The sequence below is a fragment of the Miscanthus floridulus genome, chromosome 10, assembly GCF_019320115.1.
Source record: "Miscanthus floridulus cultivar M001 chromosome 10, ASM1932011v1, whole genome shotgun sequence".
In the NCBI taxonomy this organism is placed as follows: domain Eukaryota; kingdom Viridiplantae; phylum Streptophyta; class Magnoliopsida; order Poales; family Poaceae; genus Miscanthus; species Miscanthus floridulus.
Window position 1 is genome coordinate 138,838,605 of NC_089589.1, and position 24,816 is coordinate 138,863,420.

General features: G+C 48.6%; 1 long non-coding RNA gene and 1 pseudogene across 1 annotated transcript; both read right to left on the reverse strand.

The window, feature by feature from the left end:
• Positions 1 to 1,422: 1,422 nt before the first annotated feature.
• LOC136487348 (disease resistance protein RGA2-like) lies at positions 1,423 to 11,816 on the reverse strand (annotated as a pseudogene).
• Positions 11,817 to 16,787: 4,971 nt separating this feature from the next.
• Positions 16,788 to 17,791, reverse strand: LOC136486059 (uncharacterized). The gene is made up of 3 exons (XR_010766649.1): positions 17,673 to 17,791; positions 17,339 to 17,472; positions 16,788 to 16,893 (listed from the first exon to the last, which is right to left on the reverse strand). It is a non-coding gene; the product is annotated as an uncharacterized lncRNA (long non-coding RNA).
• Positions 17,792 to 24,816: the final 7,025 nt, after the last annotated feature.

Consider the following 24,816-nt stretch of genomic DNA (forward strand, 5'->3'; position numbering starts at 1 on the left):
GGTTATTATGGGCCACTAAACCTGTGTGGAAAAATCTCATGCAAGTTTTGGATGCATATGGCCTAATGTTGTTGGGGGAAGAAAAAATCGGGTACGGACGGTCCTCACATGGCATGGTGCGGACATCCAACCAAATTCCGACGCGTGAAGGAGTCTCGGTGTAGCAGTTGCTGGTGGGGGCGGACGATGACGTATAGCAGCAGCTGCGGTGCATGGAGGCGGGTTTCTTGTGCCCTCCTTAGATGTGGCGATGAGCTTAGCGTCGGACGAACTTGGGGGCGGCGCCATCAGGGGCTCTCAAGTCTCACGGGGTGGCCGTTCTTAGTCGAGAGGGGAGAAAGGGCAGCGTCATGGTCTCATGGAACAGAGAGGTACCAGCTGGGCACCATGATATGGAAGAGAGCGCGACGGCTGACCAAAAGGCAGCGGCGACGGGGACGAGATGAACGCGATTAGGCTGAGCCATCAGCCGCGGGCGTCGCGCCGTCGCCGACGATCGCAACTCGCAAGCCAGCGCACTGGGCGGCGGAGTCAGCCAATACTCGTTCACGCGTCGAAATTTGCTCGGACGTCCGCACGATGCCGCGGTGAGGACCATCCGCACCTAATTTTTTTTCTTCATGTTATTCGTGAACCTGCATATACTCCCTCGGTTCTAAGCATGGAAATTTTTTAGAAATAAAAAGGTATGATGCACAAAAAAACAAGAAGAGAGATACAGAAAAGAATAAAGGTGTATTGGAAAAAAAATGTGTATTAGGATGAGATCAAAAATTTCGGGATAAAATTTGAAAGCTACAAGATCAAAGTATTTTAGGACCGAGGGAGTAGGTTTAATTTTGCGTGTTCCAGGAACCCATAAAATTAAACTTATATACGGGTTAACAGACAAACCTGCTTGTATCTCTAGTTATAATTGGGCAAAAAAAATTGAGAAGGTAGCAAACAAGTTGTGCAACATCGACTTACAGTAAAGGTGTGATTTGTTGGCTATATATGGCCTAGAGCCAGACTGGTGGGATGCAAGATCCTATTAGACCCTGTTGACGCGGCTTGACTACACTAGTGGAGCTATTTTTTTTAGCTTCAGGTCCACGAACAGCACTCACGACGAAGTTGGAGATACACAGAGAATAGCTTCACTAGGCCTTGCTCATGGGATACAGTAAAGGCCTCTACCTGAATGTACAGATACGCAGATTTTAGGCGTTTTCAAGGAGTCAGACTAGCTGGATGCCTTCGCTTATCCAACTAATGATGTACGTTATTAGGGTAAATTAGTACATATCATATAATATCAATATGTTTTTTTTTAAAAATACATATTAATATAAAATAAGAACTTTAAGAGTATACTTGTACAAAACAAAAATAATGGTCATAACTTTAGTCATTTTATCTCATACAACATATCCTTATACAAACAACCAAATAATATCTTTTCTCAAGCAGGTTAAGTATACAGGCAACTAAAATATGATAGTATTATATACGTTCGGCCTGTCCCACAGAGGATTTGGCTCGTGATACGAGTCAGGCTCGACTCGTAACTGAACCCATCACCCCCTAAGGATACTGACGAATTCCAGGGTCTCTGCAACACTGCAAGGAAAAATGAGAAGAAAAGAAAATGAAAAGAGAGAAAAAGGAGACCACGTGGTCTCAATGTTTTGAACATATGAATCCTTCCCGTTTCGGAGTTTCGTTTGCTTTGATTGTGCATCTGCAGGCCCCTCGCTGATTGAACTGAGGGTAAAAGTGGTTTCTTCATGCCCTTCCTCTTCAGCAAAGTGGTCCTCTTGATAAAAAATTTGATGATATTTTATTTCTTTCCATTTTCACGAGCAAATTGCCAGAGAGTAGTACCACTGTTCAACAGCAGAGGCATAACCAATTTTACATGCCTCTAGAGTGTCAAAATCACAACTAGAATATTAAATTTCTCCTAGTGAGGTGAGGTTCTCCTAGTGTTTTGACATTCAAAATTTAGTACAAATTTCCTTACTAAATGCCTCCCAGTAAGATTCCCATGTATTATGACTAGTGGTAGTGTTTTACTACTACTTAAAAACACTAGGAGATTTCCACTATTTTGGTTACCCATACCACAACAAGCAAAGTTATGACGACCAGTAGAGCTGGGGAGAGGAAAGAGCCTACAAGCAACCTTGAGATCACACTTAACAGACCAAGTAGTGCAAGGCCAAGTAGCACAAGCAACTTTTGAAGAAGATCAGCCATGTCCTTCTCTTTCCCCTCAACCAGCGCCTCCAGCTTTGGTACTTCTTCGACAGGCTCTGCTCCAGGAAGTGATTCCCATCTGATGATTACTGTGAGAACGTGCTGTATCTTTTTGCGATTTGGATGTCCAACCGTTTTACAAGACCTCATGAACTCGTTGTCACAGCCAGAGAGTTTAAAATGCAGCAGAGACTGAGGTAGCACTGGAAGTGACCGTAGATCCATGCAACGCTCAATAACCAATGTCTGGAGTGATGCGAGGTGCTCCATATTATCTGGCAAGGCATCGCAGCTGCACTCCAAAATTTTAAGCTTAAGAAGATGAGAGAGCTCATGCCACCCATGAATAGCTCCTAGTCGGCTGCACTGGTAGAGACAAAGACATCGCACACCAACAACCCAATCTGGGTACCTTGAACCATTGTACCAACAGAGTCGCAGTTTTTCAAGGTGCAATGGAGGGTGGAGGCCCTCGAGTATCTCTGCTTGAAGGTCTGCACTGCAACTCTGTAGTGCATCACTGTTCCACTCAAGAGTTAGATTTGTGAGCCGTTCCTTGGCAGCTAGATTGGCTTCTAGAGCCTCCTCTTTGCTTCCAACATTTTCAAGGCCGCAGAGCACTAGCTTGTTTCCAAGCTTGTTGAAGTGCTTGAGCTGCCATAACTCATAGCCTGGCTCCTTCCTTACCCTGAAGCATCGAAAAGTTTGGAGTGACACCAGCCTTCCTATGTTTGGTACATTCAGAGATCCCAAGCATAATAGATGCCTCAAGTTAATGAGCTTAACCATATCTTGACATGAGGAAAAGACTATAGAAGGACAATCCAGAAGTTGCAGATGGTACAGTCTGAAAACTGTACTTGGTAGAATCACTTCAGTAAAGCCAGGATGCCTACTGACAGAAAGATAACGTAGATGCTTTAGCCGCCCAATAGATGCTGGGAATGAGAACGTTCCTGCTCTCCATGGTGTTATCTGGAGTACCCGCAATGTCCTCAGAGCCTTGAACATATTTTCCAATAAGGCTTTTTCCTCAATTGTTGTGTCATTCTCATCAGCAGAAATGATCAGGGTGCGTAAGTTTTTCAGTTTTGTAATCTTGTTGGTAATCATGGCTAAATTACAATTCTCAACCGAAAGATGACGAACATCCTGAGGAAATTCTCCTTCCCAGCCATTGTCAGCTCTGAAGCAGTCACTTCCTGCTACCTTCTTTACTAAGTCATGCAACAAATCATGAATTGTATAGCGTTCTTTGTCACCATCTACTGGTTGTAGAAATGAGGCTGACACTAATTCATCAAAGTAGCCTTGACCAACAGCCTCCAATTCCTCCCCAGTATTGCGGCTAGTTACAAATCCTTCTGCGACCCACAACCTGACTAAATATTCAGGGTCCAGCCAACACCTTCTGGGAAAAATACTGCAATAAGAAAAGCATCGCCTGACCTGCTCATCTAGATGCTGGTAGCTCCACCACAGAGCTCCCATTGTCTCATTCAGAAGGTCCCGGTCCCGAGTATTTCTCCAAAACTCAATATTTGGTCTTATACATAATTGTCTTCCCACAGTACTGGCAGCTAGAGGTGATCTCTCTTGAGCTTTTTTTCAATCTCAGCTCCTATCATTTGAAACTCTCTTCGATCTCGTTCATCAATGCTTGCAAAATTAAGTGCATAATGCATGAACAAGTCACAGAAGGCACCATCATCCAGGTCACGTATTGGAATGCATCTCACAGCACCCAAAGCTAGCAATGCATCCAATGTTCTACTAGTGGCTAAGATCTTGCTTCCTGCCTTCGCAACATTCAATGGGGAGAGTAACTGTTGTAAATTCTCCTGATGATTTGCATTCTTACTGTACCAGACATCATCCAATACCAAGAGGAAACGTTTTCCTCGAAGCTCCGCCTTCAAACATTTTTTTAGTGCTGTAGCACCAGCAAATTGAGGGCCTGGCTTCCCTGTAACCTGCTCAATCATCTCCCTCAAAATGGTTTCCACACTAAAATTCTGCGATACATGGACCCAGATAACAATGTCAAAGTGGATACTGTCTTTGATACGGCGTGCTTTGCTACGGAGGTAGTAGGGAGGCGAGGCTACGGCGCGAGGTCCTGAATCACGGCGTCAAGTTGGAGGCACCGTGATCGAACAGAGCTAGGGCAGTAGCACGGCAAGGACAAGTGACGCCTGGGCGCCCAGGGAAGAGATTAATCTTAATCCCAGGCTGCTTCATTCAATCGTAATTGTGTAGTACTTATACAAGCAATCCTCAACCGACTAGACTCTGACTTACGCAAATAACAAACTGACTCAAACAAATAACAAACTAAAGATAATAGTCCTAGATTCTAGGACTTGCTAACCAACTTGGCTGACCCCTGACGTGCAGCTCGTTTGGTGATCGCGAACCAGCAGTATCGTAGCAACTCCGGACTCTAGACACGGTTCCTGCGCTCGTACGTCTTACCGATCATAACATCTCTCCCCTCCTTGGGAAACAGCTCGTCCTCGAGCTGGAATGAGGGAAAATGAGCACGGAACTCGTCCACAGGCTCCCATGTGGCGTCGTCTTCTGGTAAGGAGTCCCACTTGATCAACACGTTCCAGACGCCGCGGCGAAGCTGAGAACGCAGAGCACGTTCTGGACGATGAAGCAGACGACCATTATGGAGAGGAGGCAGCGCCGGTGTAGACATAGGAGGGGTGCCCTTGAAGGGCTTGAGAACTCCGATATGAAAAACGTCATGGATCCGGGCTCCCTCTGGCAGGCGCAGGCGATAGGCGACCTCGCCCACGCGTTCCACAATCTGAAACGGACCTGCATAGCGGGGACTCAGCTTCCCACGCACACCCGAAAGAAGGGACTGAGCTGGTTGGTTGAGAAGGCGCAGGAGAACCCAATCGTCGACCTTGAACTGCAGAGCCCGGTGGCGGGCATCATAGTGCCGCTTGGCGTATTCCTGCGCCTGGAGTAGCCGGTCGCGAACTTCTGCGAGGAACGTGTCACGGTCGGTCAGGAGCCTGTCCACGGTGTCAGTCCGCGCTGTACCAGTCGTGTATGGAAGAAGTACCGGCGGGGCACGGCCATAAACTACTTCGAATGGAGTCGTTCGGAGCGCGGAGTGGTAACTCGTGTTGTAACAATATTCAGCCCACGGCAACCAGTCCAACCAAGTCCTCGGTCGATCACCAGTGAGACACCTCAAGTACATTGCAATGGTCCGATTGACGACCTCGGACTGCCCGTCGGTTTGAGGGTGGAAGGCAGTACTCATCCGCAACTTGACACCGGCGAGCTTGAACAGGTCGCGCCAGACGTGGCCTGTGAAAACCGGGTCAAGGTCACTTACAATGGAGGCTGGAAACCCATGCAGCCGGACTATGCCGTCAAAGAACGCTTTTGCCACCGTTGCTGCTGTGTAGGGTGACTTAAAGGGAGGAAGTGCGCCTGCTTCGAGAACCGGTCGACCACTGTCAAGATGACATTCTTCCCATGAACGCGGGGAAGGCCCTCCACAAAATCCATGGAGATATCAGACCAGACCTAGGAGGGAACTTCCAAAGGTTGAAGGAGGCCGGCGGGGTGCAGATGCTCCGTTTTGTTGCGCTGGCAAGTGAAACAAGAACAGACAAATTCTTTGACAAGGCGGCGGTCGTGGTCGACCACAAACTCCCGGCGTAGACGATGGAGGGTCTTTTCTGAGCCTTCATGACCCACGCCGTGGGCTAACTAGAGGACCTCGGGCAGGAGTGCAGACCCTGCTGGAATGAAGACACGGTCACCACGCTTGATCAGGCCATCAGTGACTTGCCAGGGCTCGCCACGTGCAGCTACCATGGAGTCCCGGAGGGCGCGAAACTCGTTGTTGACTTGAAGCTCGTGACGAAGGTCCGTGAACAGCTGAAAAGTTGGCTTGGACATGAGTTGAAGCTGCAGGTCACCATCAGTACGTCGCAATAATGCATCCGCGACCACATTGAGACTGCCTGGTCAATACTCCACCGCAAAATCATATCCGAACAACTTGCTCACCCATTGGTGTTGGCGCACAGTAGAGAGGCGTTGATCAAGCAGGAATTTGAGGGCATAATGATCTGTGCGCACAACAAACTGCCGTCCCCATAAATATGGTCGCCAGTGCCGGATGGCTTGGACGAGACCAATAAGCTCCCGCTCGTAAGCCGCTAATTTGAGGTGCCTAGCTGCAAAAGGACGGCTGAAAAATGCTAGGGCCCCGACACCTTGATGAAGAACTGCACCAAAACCCGTCCCGGATGCATCGCAGTCGACGACAAAAGTCTTGTCGAAGTCCGAAAGATGAAGCACAGGCGCCGCCGAGAGCGCCTTCTTGAGGGCATCAAATGCTTCAGTGGCTGCTGGCGTCCAGAGGAACCCTTCTTTCTTGAGCAGCGTGGTCAGGGGAGCAGCCACTGTGCCGTAATCCTTGATAAAGCAGCGGTAGTAGCCCGCGAGGCCGAGGAACCCACGCATCCCGCGCACCGTGGCGGGCTGTGGCCAGCTGGTGATGGCCGCCACCTTATCCTGATCCATAGCGGCCCCGGCCGATGAAATGGCGTGCCCCAGGTACTGTACTGAGGTAGTAGCAAAAGAGCACTTGGAACGCTTGAGCCGGAGTTGATGTTCGCGTAGCGCAGTGAGGACAGCATTGAGATGTTGCAAATGTGTCGACCAAGACGGGCTATAAATCAAGATGTCGTCAAAAAATACGAGTACGAACTTACACAAGAACGGCCGGAGCACGGTGTTCATGAGGCTTTGAAACGTCGCCGGCGCATTTGAGAGTCCGAAAGGCATCACCAAAAATTCGAAATGACCTTCATGAGTGCGGAATGCCGTCTTCTCTATGTCCGCTGCGTGCATACGGACTTGATGATAGCCCGATCACAGATCCAACTTTGTAAAGAATCGTGCCCCTTGTAATTCATCAATCAGCTCCTCAACCACGGGAATAGGGAACTTGTCCTTGACAGTGACCTTGTTCAGAGCGCGGTAATCAACACAAAAGCGCCACGAGCCGTCGTGCTTCTTGACGAGGAGTACCGGAGCGGAGAACGCTGCTGTACTTGGCCGGATGACGCCCTGCTGCAGCATCGCGGCACATTGTGACTCCAGCTCGTCCTTCTGGAGCTGGGGATATCGATATGGTCGCACAGCCACCGGAGGCGTGTTTGGAAGAAGATGTATGCGGTGATCACAGGCACGAGCGGGGGGTAAGCCTTCAGGTGTGGCGAAGAGGTCGTCAAAGGACAAGAGCAGCTTGTCCAACAGAGGGGTGTCTGTACTGGCCGTGACTCCCTGGAGTGCATTGAGGCGGCGTGTAGACTACACATCCCACCGAGTAGAACCGATGCCATGCCAAAACACTCGCTTGCCTCCTCTGGTGAATGCCATACAAAGGTCATCGAAGTCCCATAGAATCGGTCCCAGCGTGCCATGTCCCACTTATCCATAGGAATTGTGTAGCAATCAACTGAGAAGACCTCGTCTGCAATACGAATGCCCACGTCGTGGGCAAGGCCGCGACAAGCAACGCGGTCACCATTGGCCACGACGACGCCGGTACCCGGGCATGGTTTGAAGTGTATGCCAACGCGCCGAGCTATGTCCCCACTGACGAACGTGTGAGTCGATCCTGAATCCAGCAAGGCCACACACTGGATGTTCCCAATCTGAACAGACACCTGCATGGTGTCTTCAGTCCGGATCCCGGCGATAGCTGACAGGGAGATCGTGGGAGTTTCTTGGCCCGCAGGTTGTGTCTGGTCCTCTTCATCATCCGTCGCAGGTTCTTGAACAATATAATCAGCAACTTCCAAAAAAAAGAGACGCGCACACTTATGGCCCTGGACGTACGGTTCATCACAATTGTAGCACAACCCCAGCTTGCGGCGTTCTGACATCTCCGCCGGGGTGAGGAACTTGAAGGCCCGCGTCGGAGGTTGTGAGGACGAGGCAGCCTGTGACGATGCACCACCGGGAGGAGGCAAGGCCGGCTGTCCCTGGCCCGTGCGGCGAGACGGTCTGTTCGACGTGGCTGGAAGAGCAAGTCTCGACGGCGCGTTGCGGCGCTCATAGGCCCGTGCCAGGCGCATGGCGCGGTGCAGATCCTGGGGCTCATGAAGCTCAATGTCGACGCGGATGTAGTCAGGGAGCCCCCCTGTGAACAGCTGTGCTTGTTGGACCGGATCCAAGCGGCCGGCATGCGCTAACCGCGCCTGGAACGCCGACATGTAGGAGTCGACGCTGTGGGTGAAGGGAAGGCGAGCGAGGTCCGACAGGTGGTTGGTGGACAAGGCCGGCCCGAAGCGTTGATGACATAGAAGCCGGAAGGCGTCCCAGGACGGGCGGTCAGTGTCGCGCTCCATGATGTAGTACCACTATTGAGCATCGTCGGTCATGTGAAACGAAGCTAGCCAGACTTTGTCCGTCTCCCGGGTGAGCTGGCCGCGGAAGAACGCCTCACAGCGGTTCAGCCAACCAAGAGGGTCTTCTTTGCCGTCATAAGTAGGAAAAGTCAGCTTGTGGAAGCGGGGAACTCCAGCGCTTTCCCCATGGTCTTCATGAACAAGAAGCGGATGTGGCCGGTGCGGTGGTGTATGTACCACAGTAGCGGGGGACATGACGGCGCCGTTCAGGATGGCCGACATCGACGGCAGTGGCGACGGCGAATGCGGGAACGGGATAGATTGGATCGGCAGGCCCGTCGTCGGTGGCTGCGATACAGCGACGCTGGAAGTAGCAGTCGCCGCGCCGGATGATGGATGCACCGAGTCGGCCGATGAGAGCGACGGCGAAGGCAAAATCTCCGAGATCACCGGGCCGGACGCCGGAATCCCGCCGTACCCCGGCATACCAAGGAGTAGAGGCTGGGAGTATGGAAGGGGTGGTGTTGCCGATGGACCGGGGCGGCCTTCGACGGCCGTCAATCGCAGAGAGACCTCCCCCAGCTGACGCTGCATGCCTTGCACAGCGAGTGTCAGCGCGGCGAGGCTGTCCTCGACGGAGGGCTTGGGAGGGGCAGGCTGTGGTTGGAACGCCCCAGAGTTGGCCGCAGATGTGGATGGCACGAGCGGCAGGGTGGTGGCGGCGGAGGCGGTGGTGGTGGGAGGGATGGCCGGTGCTCCAGGACCAGACGTAGCCATGAACGCTGATACCAGATTGATACGGCGTGCTTTGCTACGGAGGTAGTAGGGAGGCGAGGCTATGGCGCGAGGTCCTGAATCACGGCGTCGAGTCAGAGGCGCCGTGATCGAACAGAGCTAGGGCAGTAGCACGGCAAGGACAAGTGACGCCTGGGCGCCCAGGGAAGAGATTAATCTTAATCCCAGGCTGCTTCATTCAATCGTAATTATGTAGTACTTATACAAGCAATCCTCAACCAACTAGACTCTGACTTACACAAATAACAAACTGACTCAAACAAATAACAAACTAAAGATAATAGTCCTAGATTCTAGGACTTGCTAACCGACTTGGCGGACCCCTGACGTGCAGCTCATTTGGTGATCGCGAACCAGCAGTATCGTAGCAACTCCGGACTCTAGACACGGTTCCTTCGCTCATACGTCTTACCGATCATAACAGTCTTCCTCATGGGCGCAAACATACTGTGCGAGGGTAGATTTACCAGACCCAGGAATGCCATAAATGCCAATTATAGAATATGGTATAGCACTGTTGCATTCCCGTTGACCATCATCAATTGTCTCACGAAGCATAGCTATGACCTTGGCACGATCCTCATCGCGGCCAATTACTAAACGTGGAGGGTCCACAGTTGTGACTGCGCCACGTGAATTCGCAGCAACAATTTGTCTCTTGTTAACATTACTGCCGCTTGGCAAGTTCAAAAGCTGCAAAATTTTATGTGCTTCAGTCACAATATTTTCTATTCTCTTCAGGATTTTATTGTGCTCCATTTTCGACATACTAAAGGGTGGGTCATCTGAAGTGGCACCGTTCACCTGTAAAATAAAAATAGTAGTATGAGATTTTCTAAGAGGAACTTTCGCCTGGGGATACATCTCTATATTTTTTCCTTGGAACTGATATAGATTTAAAGAAAATAAGACTTTTGCATTCACACGAAGTTTAACCACTAAACTTCATTGCATATAAGGCCGATAGTGTAGATGTAACCTGAGATGAGACAGGCACAATAAACTTGGGGCACCAACAGATGTAAAGGAAATGTTTCGATAGATACTCATTTAAGTTCGAAATATACTGATAAAAATACTTCAAAACATTATGCTTTTATAATTTTTATCAGTATATCAATAGGAAAGTTATGTATACATGGATGAAGTAGACTTATTTAAGTTGGAAAATATACTGATAAAAAACAAAACATTATGGTTTTATATTTTTTATACCATGTATTCGAGAAAAGAAAATAATTGTTATTTATTTGGTGAAGTGTGCACAACAAAGTCCATTTTTTGGTTTAATAATCGTATTCTGATCTATTGGCAGAGATTTGTGCCTTCTTTGAAAAGAAAAGACCTTTCAATCAGCCTGTTCGCTGGTTGATTTCTGGGCTAATAAGCCCGGCCGGTGCTGGTTTGTTGTGAGAGAAAAATAATGTACCATGACTGATAAGCCCTGGCTGAAACCAACAAGCGAACAGGCTGAATGTCTAAGATGTCATGCATATGTAGTCACATGTTGCATGGCCTTACCAAGTGTTCAAAAACTAATAGCTCAAGGAAACTATCATGAGCCATTTGTAGGGACATAGTAGCATGACAAGATGCACCAGGTTTTGAATCGAGGATATTGTAGCCTGACAAAGTTCAGAGCCAGGAAAATACCTGTCTTTTTAGGCGTGAGATCTTGGGCAGGGCATAGTGGATCTTCCTCACCCAATTCCTGCTGCTAGAAGACATGCTATGAGAATCACCAGGGTGAGATAAGGCCTGCCTTTCGAGACTGTAGTATTCGACATCGTCCAAGATGTCTTCAGCTTCATAGAAGGAAGATCTAAGATTCTGAAACAATTTCTCCAATTGATTTCTGCCAGGACTCTCATCAACTGCTTCCATCAACAATTCCAGCTGTAGAACTTTAGTCTCAAGCTCTTTCAGCTTCTCTGCTCCATCAATACCGAGGTAGGAAAAGCCTTTGTTGAGGAGCTTGGTGATGATGGGCGAGACGACCCAACCTACAACAGAGATGCCCCAGCCCACTGCGGTACCAATGGTCACTGGATCTGCCATTGGGCACCCCAAACAAGAAGCAGGCAAGAGGACTAGGCTGCAGATTTCTTGTTTGCTCTTGGTAGGATTATCTGACTTGAGTTACAGCCTGCATATTTTGTCAGAGTTTGTTCCAGCATTTTAAGATCCACATTTTGACCCGGAATTTTCAACTGAATCTCGATGGGGAGTTAGGAAGGGGCTACTGACCTGCCAGAAGAACCCGTGTGGCCGTCAATTGGCAGGAGCCCGGCAGGGCATCCTCCGCCCAACCTTCTCCGGCAAGAACCGTCGTCGGACGGTCGGAGGTGTCGCCGTTGCCAACGTGTGCTGGGACTAGGAGTGGGAGAAGGGAAAGCTTTGTTGACCTGTACACGGGAGCGGGCTCTCTTGTCTCCACTCATCGGAACTTCGGAAGTCAACGGCTCGATTGGGCCTACTGGATCGCAAACAATATGGACCTCTATCAGGGATCAAATTTTAATGGGCCTACATGGATCGCCACTTTTATTCGATCCACACGATGGTCGGCTGGAGGGCTCATTCTCGTCTTATCTTAATGGATCATGATGTGTGCAGAAAAGGAAAAAAAAACTTTGGCTGGGCCACGACTTATGGGTGTACATGGGTTAGTTAGGGATACACTGAAAATGTTTTTGTCTTTTTTTTGTTGGTAATAAGGAACAGGAAATTTTTAGAGAACACATCCAGAAGCTCCTAAATTTTCTGCAAGATCACATGTTAGAAATAAAATACAGTAATTCTTAAAGACTGCACAGCCATAGGTAAGGTTATGGCCTACAGTCCAACAAAATCTCAATTAAAAACTCGATTTCATTCGAGAGAAGGATACGACACAAATCCTAAGTTCAAGTACAGTACATGACAAAAAATCATCACCAATGCATCATGGTGGCGTTTCCTATCTTTTTGTACCTTACATGCTGTGGGGGCGTTGCTTAATTATGTGGACATGTGGTAGCAGTTAATCTGAAATGATCACAAGATCAATCATGGGCTTTACTTGACTTCACTACCGGAGGCCGCGGCTTTGCCGAGTGTTTTTACACTCGGCAAAGAGCCCTTTGCACTCGGCAAAGATTTTGCCGAGTGTAGCGCTCGGCAAAGTCCGCTCGGCAAAATTTTTCTCGGCAAAGGGTCTTTGCCGAGTGTTTTTTATCGGGGCACTCGGCAAAATAAAAAACAATTTTGCCGAGTGCTTAGGGCGGCACTCGGCAAAATATTTTCGGCCGTTCCACCGTTCACGGTTATTTGCCGAGGGCCTGACCCAGCACTCGGCAAAAAAATTTTTTTATTTTTTTAAAGATTACTTTGCCGAGTGCCCAAGTCCATGCACTCGGCAAAGTTTTTTAATTATTTTTTTTAAAAATTACTTTGCCGAGTGCCCCTGTCCAGGCACTCGGCAATTTTTTTTTTATTTTTTTAAAAAAATTACTTTGCCGAGTGCCCCAGCCCAGGCACTCGGCAAAGAATTTCTGGATTTTTTAAAAAAATACTTTGCCGAGTGCCGCTGCCCAGGCACTCGGCAAAGTTTTTTTTATTTTTTTTTAAAAAATACTTTGCCGAGTGCCCCTGCCCAGACACTCGGCAAAGTTTTTTTTTTAAAAAAAATACTTTGCCGAGTGCGCCAGCCCAGGCACTCGGCAAAGAATTTCTGGATTTTTTTTGGAAAAAACTTTGCCGAGTGCCTTGTCCATGGCACTCGGCAAAGACCCCGAGAATTGTAATTTTTTTTTACATTCCATTGTAACAGACAATATATATATATATATATATATATATATACACACACATCAATCATCATATATATATATATATATATATATATATATATATATATATATATATATATATATATATATATATATATATATATATATATATATATATATATATATACACACACACATCAATCATCACATCTATATCACCAACATGCATTATATATCACAAGCACACGCATATTTAATAAATCCATCGAAAATCCATCACAAATGCACCAAAGTTCAACATCACAAGTTTATTATTACAAGTTCGACATCACAAAGTTCAACATCTCTACTGCGGCGACGGAAACTGCTGGTGTGGCCCCCTGGACAGCGGTGAAGGACCGGACTGCGGCGAAGGGTTGACGTGATCAGCCGCCGGTGACACGCTAGCGGGATTGTTTGAACCCGCCGACGGAGGCTGCACAAAAGAGAAGAGATTGCATGTGTTAGACTAAAAATTGAAAATTTCGGCAGCACCTCTCCTGCACGGGGAGGTTTCCAACCTGCAAGAAACAACGGCACGAAGGCCGACAATCACAACGGCACGAAGGCCGACAATCACAACGGCACGAAGGCCGAAAATCACAATGGCACGAAGGCCGACAATCCCAACGGCACGAACGCATTAAACTTCCATACTCACAGGAGTGAAGTGTCGAACCGGAGCTGGAGCTGGCAACTGCACTTGGACACCCGATGCTTGCCCGATGGTTTGCATGATCTGATACATGTCCGCCATCTGCTTCTTCGTGGCCTCTAGCTCTGCGGTCAGGTGCGCTTGCGTCTCCCTTGTCTCTGCCAGCTCGGCCTACAGTGTTTCAATCACATGTTTCAGTATTGCAAATCTGATCAATGTGTGTAACGTTCAATGTACGACGAGTGAAACCAGAATTACCTGAAGTTCGTCGACCCGCGACAGTGTTGGAGTAGGCCGTGCACGTATGGGAAGGCTTCTGGCCGTGCTCCGTGCCCTCACGTTGGAGAGAGAGGGTGCAGAGCTCGAGGAGTCGGCGCCGTCTGCAATCCACAACCGCCCGTGCTTCCTGCCTTGCCCCAGCCTCACGATCACCTCTGTCTCAAGGGGCTCAGTGCTCAGATTGTGATCTGAGCCACGGAGCGCCCTAACCGCCTCCGTGTAGTCTCTGACCTTAGCGTGGACGCTCGGGTCAGAGTAAGCCTGGTTAGGGGCATCCGGGTTGAAGACGACACCGGATTTCACCGGGCCCATGTGGGACACAGCCCATGCCCCAAACTCCGACACCGGCACGTCCGGGTGTGCCACCTCCTGCGAGAAAGACGGCAAGATGATTAGAAATCAGGCAAAATTGAGCGTTAGAATAGATAAATGACATCTCGTACAAGTGCCCGCTTGAATGCGGGGAGGTTGCGGCTGCCTTGGTGGTGAGTTGGAGCGGTCCTCATTGCCCGCTTCCGCTTGCCTTGCTCGTGCTTTGCGATGTACGCCGGGTCAAGGTACCTGTCCACGATCCTCGACCATGCCGATCTATGCGACATGCACCACGAGGCCGGCACCTACACATCATCAAGTGTTTGACATATAAGAAGATCAATTCTGGACCTACTAAATCTCAAAACGAATTAATATTATTCACCTACCTGAAGGTACTGCTCCTTGGTCAGCGCCACATTTCTTGCGCCGGTTTTGTTGAGGGGCTCTTTCTTGATGGACCTGTAGTAGTCGACGTGGGCCTGGAGTCGCGCCTCGTGAATCATGTCGCCGACGTACTTCTTACAGGCTCTGTGTGCCGTCTGATCCGCCAGGGTCTCTCTACCTTCTTCGGCCTTGAAGTACCTCTGCATACAAACACGATGTATCCGTTCATTATTTCAATAAAAGACTTAAGCAATAGAGGAGATGTATTGAGCTATGTTGTGGACACTTGCCCAAAAGTCCGCCAAAACCCGCTCCTGCTTGTTGTCCTGCTCGTCATCCGAGCCGAGCTTGTACCTGTCCCACGCCCAGGCCGACTCCCACCTCCCCTCTTTCAAGTCCACAAGGCCGGGGAAGTGTTTCCTGCACAGACATCCCAGGACGGTAGTGGGGGTGCGTGGGGGGTCAAGAGCACCCGACAGAACTAGCCAGCCCCTGCACAAGTGATTACGAAAAATTATCAGTTTCTCTTTTGATTTTCAACGTATCATATGAAGTACTAGTGATAACATCTATAGTTACTTACCTTCTTCCCACAGGACGAACCAGTGGGCGTCGGTCAAGAAGCGGAATCGGAGGAAGGCTTGTGGGACCTCGCAGGTAGGGAGCCGAGAAAGCAGAACTGTCCTCCGTCTGCTGAGTCCCCTCATCCCCCGACGGAGTGTCTGTGGTCGTGCCCGTGGCCGCCACGTGCTCCTCCGGGGTAGGAGACGGGTCCTCCGGCTGGTCGAGAGCCGAGGGAGGAGGCGGGTCCCTCCTGGCTCGGTCGTATGTCCACACCCCTTTGACCCAAGCATCGATCAACTCATCTATCACAGGCTCCATGAAGACACCCATATTACTCCCTGGGTGTCCAGGGATTATCAACGACAGGAACACGGTATGTCGTTGAAAGGAGACGCCGGGGGGGAGATTCAGGGGGATGACGAACACGGGCCAACATGTGTATGGTGCAGCCATCATGCCATATGGATTGAACCCATCTGTTGCCAGCGCGACACGTACATTACGAGCCTCCTCTGCTTTGAGAGGATGCCGCGAATTGAAGTACTTCCATGCATCAGCATCGGATGGATGTACCATCTTCTCAGGATTGTATCGTGTGCCGTTTTTGTGCCATGTCATCTGTTTCGCGGATTCCTCAGTCATGAATAGCCGTTGGAGCCTCGGCAGGAACGGAAGGTGTCGTAGGACTCTCATGGGGATCTTAAGCTGCCTCTTCTGGCCATCGCCTGAGTCTACCTCCACGTACCTGGAGGATTTACACTTCGGGCAGTACTTTGCATCCGCGTGTTCTTTCCTAAATAGGACGCACCCCTTCGGACACACATGTATCTTGTCATACGGCATCTTAAGTGCAAGAAGAAGCTTCTCTGACTCGTACAAGTTCTTCGGCATAATGTGTGTCTTCGGTAGCATATCGCTCCACACAGCCACCATCTTGTCGAAGCCTTCTCGACTTAGGTTTAACTCGGCCTTCAACCCCATTACGCGACCAATGGCATCCAGCTGAGAAACATTAGTATGATCATGAAGGGGTCTCTGTGCCGAGTCCAACATTAGGTAGAAGGCATCTGCGGCAGCCTCCATCTCCTCCTTGTCACGTCCTTCAGCGAACTGAGCTTGGTGCGTGTCATCCAGCATGTCTGCTACCCCGGCATCATCATCGAAAGCCTCGAGCTGTGGTCTCACCACCTCCTCCCTGATACGATCGGCTTCACCATGGTGGATCCACCGATGGTAGCCCGGAGTAAATCCAAACTTCACAATATGTTTACCCATGGTTAACCTATCTTTCCTTCTTCTGTTGTCACAACCGCTGCACGGACAAACCACTAGAGAATGGCCTCCGGCACTCTCACCAAATGCATGCTGTAAGAATTCTTCGACCTTGACTATAAACAACAAGTCGTAATCGTGCTCGTCTCTTCGGAGCGTGTACATCCACTCACGGTCCTCCATCCTTTAACAGACGTATCAGCACATATGAGTCACCATCAATTGCATCTACGCGGTGTCCCTACTCTCTAATAGGTGAGGATAGGTCCTAATCCCACCCGTGGATCCATAGATGAGGTTAGTTTCCATGCCCCGCTCCTATCCGAGACAGAATTTCGGCAGCACCTCCCTGCTGTTCTCCCGATACACGTCCTGCAAGGGAGAGTGTGTATTCGGAGAACAACAGGGGGTGATGCCGAAACACCGTCTCGGACCGGAGCGGACCATGGAAACTAACCCATCTACGCATCCGCGGGCTGTCCAAAAAACGTGGACAATCCGAAACAGAAATGCTCGCAGATATGCAAAGATCTGCATACCTCCAAAGATATCTCTTTCGGACGGGAGACGCCTAACTAGGCTACACCGATCTACGACGACAGACAAGCGGAAAAAGAGATGATTTATACCTAGGGTGTCGGTGAAGTCAGGCTAGCGAGGCAGTGGCGAGTCGACGCAGTGGCGAGGCGACGCAGTGCAGGCAGACCCGCGACGCCGACAAAAACGATCGGGGACCTCCGGGTCACCTCCGACAGGTCCTGCTCTGCAAAAGAAGAAACACGACACTATAAGTTCAAAATTTCAGCAGCACCTCCCTTGCACGGGGAGGTTTCCAAAACCTACAAAAAACAACGACACGAAGGCCGACAATCACAAACGGCACGAAGGCCGATAAGAACAGCGGCACGAAGGCCGACATCACAATGGCACGAAGGCCGACAAACGGAGAAAGGGTGGATATACCTTGCCCACGCTCGTAGGCGGTTCGGTGACGGTAGGGGCGTCGGCGGGACGGGCACACGGAGAAGACGGCCGAGGCACCTCCTCCTCCCCTCTACCTCGGCTTCCTCCCCCTCTCCCCTTCTCCTCCTCCTTCCTCTCCTCCTCCTTCTTCCTTTTTCTTCTCTTTTTTCCTTCTCCTTTTCTTCCTTTTCCTTTTCTTTCTTTCTCTTCTTTTTTCTTCCTTCTTCTTCCTTCTTCTTACTGCTGCTTCCTCCTCCTTCTTCCAAGCCGGCGGCAAGAGCAGGGGCGCACGGGGCCGGCGCGTGCAGGGGAGGACAGCCGCGCGCGCTGGCGGTGGCAGCACGCGCGGACGGCGGCGGCGGGCCGCGCTTACGGCAGCGGGCAGCGCTGACGGTGGCGGCGCGGCCGGCTGGGGGGTACCGGGGGTGGGGGCACGCGGTGGCTGGGGCTCGCGGCGTGGGCGCGCGGGGAGCCGCGCGGCTGGGCTGGGGGTGCTCGGGGTGGGGGGCGTTGTGGCGGGGGGCTCGCCGGCGTGGGCGCGCCGGGGAGCCGCGCAGCCGGGCGGCGCGGCGGGGCTGGGGGGTCATAGGGGGGGGTGGGGCGCGGCTGCGTTGGGGGGGTCTCGCCGGCGGCGCGCGAGGGGGAGCGCGGCGAGGCTGGGGGTGCTGGGGAGCGGGGTTCGCCGGCGTGGGCGACGGGGGAGACGCGCGGCCGGGCTGGGGGGTGCTCGGGGGCGGGGCGCGCGGTGGCGGTGGGCTCGCCGGGGCGCGGCGGAGCGGCGCTGGTGGCGCTGGCCGGCAGGGGAGGCGCAGCGGGCGTCGGGGTGCTCGGGGGCGGGGTCTCGCCGGCGTGGGCGCGTCGGGGAGCCGCGCGGCCGGGCTAGGGGCTGCTCGGGGGCGGGGGCGCGCGGTGGCGGGGGCTCGCCGGCGTGGGCGCGCCGGCGCGGCGGAGCGGCGCGGGCGGCGGGCGCGGCGGGCGTCGGGACAGAGCAGGCGGCTAGGGTACCGGGGGTGGGGGGGGATTTTGGGCCGGCGGTTTTATTTAAAAAAAATTTGCCGAGTGTAAGCCCCTTGAGCACTCGGCAAATTTTTTTTTTAATTTTTTAAAACTTATTTTGCCGAGTGCCAGCGTCAGGCACTCGGCAAATTTTTTTTTTATTTTTGAAAATCATCTTTGCCGAGTGCCCCCCATGGCACTCGGCAAATTTTTTTTTTTTGATTTTGGGCCCAAATTTTTTTCGGTGGCCTTGTGACAGTGTTTAAAACTCTATTTTAAAATTTGAGGCAATTTTGACTTTTTTTGATATATTTCATTAGTTTATTTCGTTTCGTCTAATTGTTTGGGATATTTCAAATTTGAACTGCAGGTACATGGAATAATGGACTTTGGTCATCCAAAAATTGATACTCATGATATTTAGGGTATGTTTAGGCCGTATCCAGAAAGTCACATGAAATCTCGAGTATCTCGTTGACGTAACATGTCGAGGTACTTGCCGGAAATGTGATTTTAAATTATATAAAATGCAAACGAAGTCCGAAAATCATGAAACTTGTCGATGCGTCGTGTTATCACATGTGGAGGCTGTGGTAAAAAATTGTAAAGGTTTCGAGCAAATTGTGACGTCGGATGCCAAAAACCCAGATATCTCCACATGTGTGGAGATGTCTGGGTTTTTGGCATCCGACGTCACAATTTGCTCGAAACCTTTACAATTTTTTAGATGTCTGGGTTTTTGGCATCCGACGTCACAATTTGCTCGAAACCTTTACAATTTTTTACCACAGCCTCCACATGTGATAACACGACGCATCGACAAGTTTCATGATTTTCGGACTTCGTTTGCATTTTATATAATTTAAAATCACATTTCCGGCAAGTACCTCGACATGTTACGTCAACGAGATACTCGAGATTTCATGTGACTTTCTGGATACGGCCTAAACATACCCTAAATATCTTGAGTATCAATTTTTGGATGACCAAAGTCCATTATTCCATGTACCTGCAGTTCAAATTTGAAATATCCCAAACAATTAGACGAAACGAAATAAACTAATGAAATATATCAAAAAAAGTCAAAATTGCCCCAAATTTTAAAATAGAGTTTTAAACACTGCCACAAGGCCACAGAAAAAAATTTGGGCCCAAAATAAAAAAAAACATTTTGCCGAGTGCCATGGGGGACACTCGGCAAAGTGGGCTTTGCCGAGTGCCGGCCCAGAAGGCACTCGGCAAAGATGATTTTCAAAAATAAAAAAAAAATTGCCGAGTGCCTGACGCTGGCACTCGGCAAAATAAGTTTTAAAAAATTAAAAAAAAAATTGCCGAGTGCCCAAGGTTTACACTCGGCAAAATAAGTTTTTAAAAATAATAAAAAAAAATTTGCCGAGTGCCATCCGTTAGGCACTCGGCAAAGTCTGACGGCAAATGCCCGCCGTCACGGGCCGGCCACCTTTTGCCGAGTGCCGCGGCACTCGGCAAAGCCTAGATTTGCCGAGAGCCAGGCTTTGCCGAGTGCATGGCGCTCGGCAAATCCACGTTTGCCGAGTGCTTTATTTTGCCGAGTGCGGCACTCGGCAAAATATTTCTTTGCCGAGTGCCCCGATAAAAAGCACTCGGCAAAGTCTCAGGCACTCGGCAAAGTACAGTTTTCCAGTAGTGCTTGTTCAGCTCTCAACTGCATTTTGCTACAGTTGTGTTGAGGTGATTCGACCGCCGTGCTGCATTTAATCGCTTGTTTCAGCCTGAACCAATTTCACTGGACCAATGCAATTTGAGAGTTTTTTATTTTCTTTTCTGCATCAGAGACGGTCTTGACGAGTCTTTATAATATTTCAGCGCAGAGTAGTCGGCTCCTACTAAGACTACTATTATGATGTAGTAGGTTGGATCAGTGATTGGCATTACATGTTGGCAAGATTAACTCATCCATATTTGGGAGGTGAAAGGTATTGCTCGGTTTACAACAGGTGCAGTGGTGGGCTTGGTCCATCCACAATTGTTAGTTGCCATGAATTGTCTGCACTTCTAAATGCTATATGTATATGCAGCTATGTCCTGCACACTTGCGCCTGCAAATGTAGTAGTTGCACTGCCACTAATGTTGAGATACTGCAACGGCATCTATTTATGTAGGAAGTATCTTATTCCATCTGCAAGTTTACAGTCTACTTTGGGCCACAAGATGCTTGCGTGATTGCCAAGTCCCCACTGGGGCAGAGTTTGCACCTGTGTACTAGCTTGTACCTAAAACCTACTGGTGACAACCATGCATGGAAACGTTGAGAACACTCTCAGTTATGGTTTCGTGGAAATCTATCATCTATCATCTTTGGATTCGCCGCCAATCATATTCTCTTATGATAAATGGGCAGCTACTGACTGTTTCTTCTTCTTTTTTTCAATACAATTGACGACAGCTCTTCTGCTAGATTTGTTTCAGAAATTTATATAGATTTTTGGATTTTATCGTATTTATACACTGAATCATGTTGACTAGTGTGGGGCCATTGCATATATGGCATGTGAGACATGAATAGGGTGGGGGCCTGGACTGGACATGAGCCCGTGTTTAGTTTGTGGAAAGTTGGAAATTTGACTATTGTAGTATTTTTGTTTTTATTTGGTAATTAGTGTTCAATCATGGACTAATTAGACTCAAAACGTTTGTCTCGCAATTTTCAACCAAACTGTGCAATTAGTTTTTTTTCGTCTACATTTAATGCTCCATGCACGTATCGCAAGATTCGATGTGATGAGTACTGTAGCACTTTTTGGGAAAACTTTTCGCAAACTAAACAAGGGCTGAATGGAACCCACGGGTCCTTGTCCACAGCCCACATGTCCAAGAAAGTCTCCAAGCATTAGCAAGACCCCTGGACCCTGGTATATGCTATATTGTCATCTTAATATTATTCCTGCAACCACGCGCTGAAATGAATGATTGGCGTCCGGTGGGGGAGGGAATGCAATCCTGAACCCTCGCCCAGATCAACCACCTCAACCACATTTCCATGCCAATAAATTAAGACCGGCCGTCCCAAAGCTAATACGTACGTACAATGCTGTCGGTTAACCAGGCAATGCACCATCAATTCATTTCGTAGGGCTAGTTATCTGCTCGTCTTTCGTGTCTGGGGTTCTAATGGCAAAAAAACATCGGACCCAATAATCGAAATGGATTGGATCTTCGAAATTCTGGTAATTTCGTTTGAACCGGCGTTCACTTGTTTTGACTGGTCAAACCTTCCAAATGTTCATGTTTAGCTAATATTTTGGCTGGAATGTATGTTTAGGCCTATGTGAGGAGGAGCTGTTGGAGATGGCCCAAGGACAATGTCGATAGAGGACGACCTTGTCTGATCGTTCTCTGGGGGCGGATCGGATCGACCTACAATCTTGGCATATTTGGCTCAGGGTCCAAATGCTTGAAGGAAGGGATCTACTCAAGCCGTCCTTGTTCACCCCGGCCATAAACCAAATGCCGTTGTATGTATCAACTGTTTCATTGACACCTACTGGTTGCTCCTACTACTACATATATATAGCCTTTTTGTCGTCCAGTCCAGGACGTGCTGGACCTTTTGTTGTTGGAACACCTCTCTCTCTCTCTCTCTCTCTCTCTCTCTGGTCCGGCCTGTAATCAAAATGTGTACTGACAGTCGATGATCTGTCACCCGAATCTACCATGCATATCCTTGACGACACTGCTGCTACTGCATACTCTCCGATCTGATGATGTAGGGCTTGCATATCCTCGACACTGCTACTGCATTACTGCACTGCATATCCTCTACGGTCGAGGTAGAAGCCGTAGATCATGCATACAGATGCAGATAGAAGATGCAGGACCGGCCCCTACCACTACCCGACCGTGTCTACTAGCTAGCTAGCTGCACGCATGCATGCACATGCACATGCACGCCGCCGCGTTCCGGAGGTCACCATGCATATGCATGCTCTTGGTTGTTGGGTGTGGCAGCATTTCTTCATTCAGGCCCACGTACAGGGCCGGCACCAGCTCGCTGTGATCCATATATCCCTTGGTTCATCAATTGAGTTATTACTAGCCATCGTGTCCGTGCGCTGCAACGGGAGAAACAAGCTATCAGATATTCATGGAAATCAAGAACCGAAATGATACATATTTACGTTTCACTCTTTTTTAAAAAATTTAAAGCTATAATCTATTAATTTTATGATAACTATGACATTCATAATACAAGCTAATTTTATATCATCAGTTTAATACTACATTTGTACGTGCATCTGAGACACATTTATTTATACCCATATAGACAACAAATTGCTCTAGATTAGTTGATCATCAGCTAAATCAGACTATAATAAGATAAGTATTTTTTTCTAATAAAAATTGCATCCATAACTTTAGTGGTGTAAGTCTGTATTTTTTTAAGGAAGAGATGAATTTCAACTGCTCATACTATTTATTACTATATCTATTGTTTGTTTTTTATAATATTTATATATGTTAATTTTATATCATCACTTTAATACTACATTTGTGCGTGCATATTAGACACGTTTATTTATACCGATATAGACAACAAATTGCTCTGGATTAGTTGATCATCAGCTAAATCAGACTATAATAAGATAAGTCCTTTTCTAATAAAAATTGCACCAATAACTTTAGTGGTGTAAATCTCTATTTTTTAAGGAAGAGATGAATTTCAACTGCTCATACTATTTATTATTATATCTATTGTTTGTTTTTTATAATATTTATATATGTTAAAAATAAAAAAAGAGACGGAAAAAATCAATTGGAAGTTAACGATAGATGCTCATATGTGGGAAAAGAAAACCTTGAAAAAAAGGGAAGCCAATGGATATGGTAAAGCGGACAAAAAAAAAAAGATAAACACAAAGAAACTTCTCATGCTAATAAGAAAAACAGGAAAACAAAAATAAAAATGACCAAAACCTAAAACTCTTCGTGGTTTGATATTACGATAAGCTTTGTCTGATTTCTATTTTTATTTTTTTCTATTTGAATTAGGATTCATATTCATGTTGTCAGGAAGGAGGTGATCTATTTGGATTAGTATTCATAGCTATCCATGACTCTAGATAGATTCCACATTTATAGAGTTAGTTATGGAGGGCCCGACCAAAAAAATGTGGAGAGAAACACTACGTAAAAAACGATTTTTAGCAATGGTTCGAATTTTTTGTAGGGGCGGCTGGTGATGGAGCCGCCCCTACAGTGGCGTGCTCGGGTGCCCAGACACCAGCCGCCCCTACAAATGGAACAGCAGGGGCGGCTGGTGATACGAGCCGCCCCTACAAATGGGGTCTGATTTGTAGGGGCGGCTCAATCACCAGCCGCCCCTGGAGTTGCTATTTGTAGGGGTGGCTGGTGATTGAGCCACCCCTACAAATGCCCCCATATATATAGCTCTGATTTGTAGGGGCGACTTAATCACCAGCCGCCCCTACAAATGACCCACATATAAAACAGCTGTAGCACCTTCTTCCTCCTCGGGTCACTCACTCCAACCCGTGAAAAAAAACTGGGGAGGCCTTGGGCACCTCCCAAAAATTGCTCTACTAAGGGGGGAAGGTTTTGGTCTCAAATTCTTTGGTGGAGCAGATGTACGATGCATTCCAAAAGAAGGACTTCATATGTAGAGCAATAATATTTGTTACTACCAATGATTACCCCACGTTGTTTGCTTTGTCTGGACAGATCAAAGGAAAGACGGGATGCTTGGTTTGCTTGGATGGTACTACATGGGTGTACCTGGATGCATCCAAGAAGATAGTTTACCTAAGGAACCGACGCTTCTTAAAGACAAGTCACAAGTACCGCAGCAAATTATTCTTTAGATTTTATGACAACGCCCCGGAGATTAAACCCCCTCCAGAGAGACGTCATAGCGGAGAACACGTGTACAGAATGGTGAAAAACATACGCGTCGTCTATGGAAAGAAGAATCCAGATGGGACAAACAGAGATAGAAGCACACCTCCTGTCGAAGGCGTACCTTTCAAGAAACAATCGATCTTCTTTCAGTATCTGCCTTATTGGCCAAACTTGGAGGTCCCCCATGCCATTGATGCTATGTGTCAGTGTTTTGGACCGGCAGGCCCTCAACCGACTAGTGAAAATGTACTG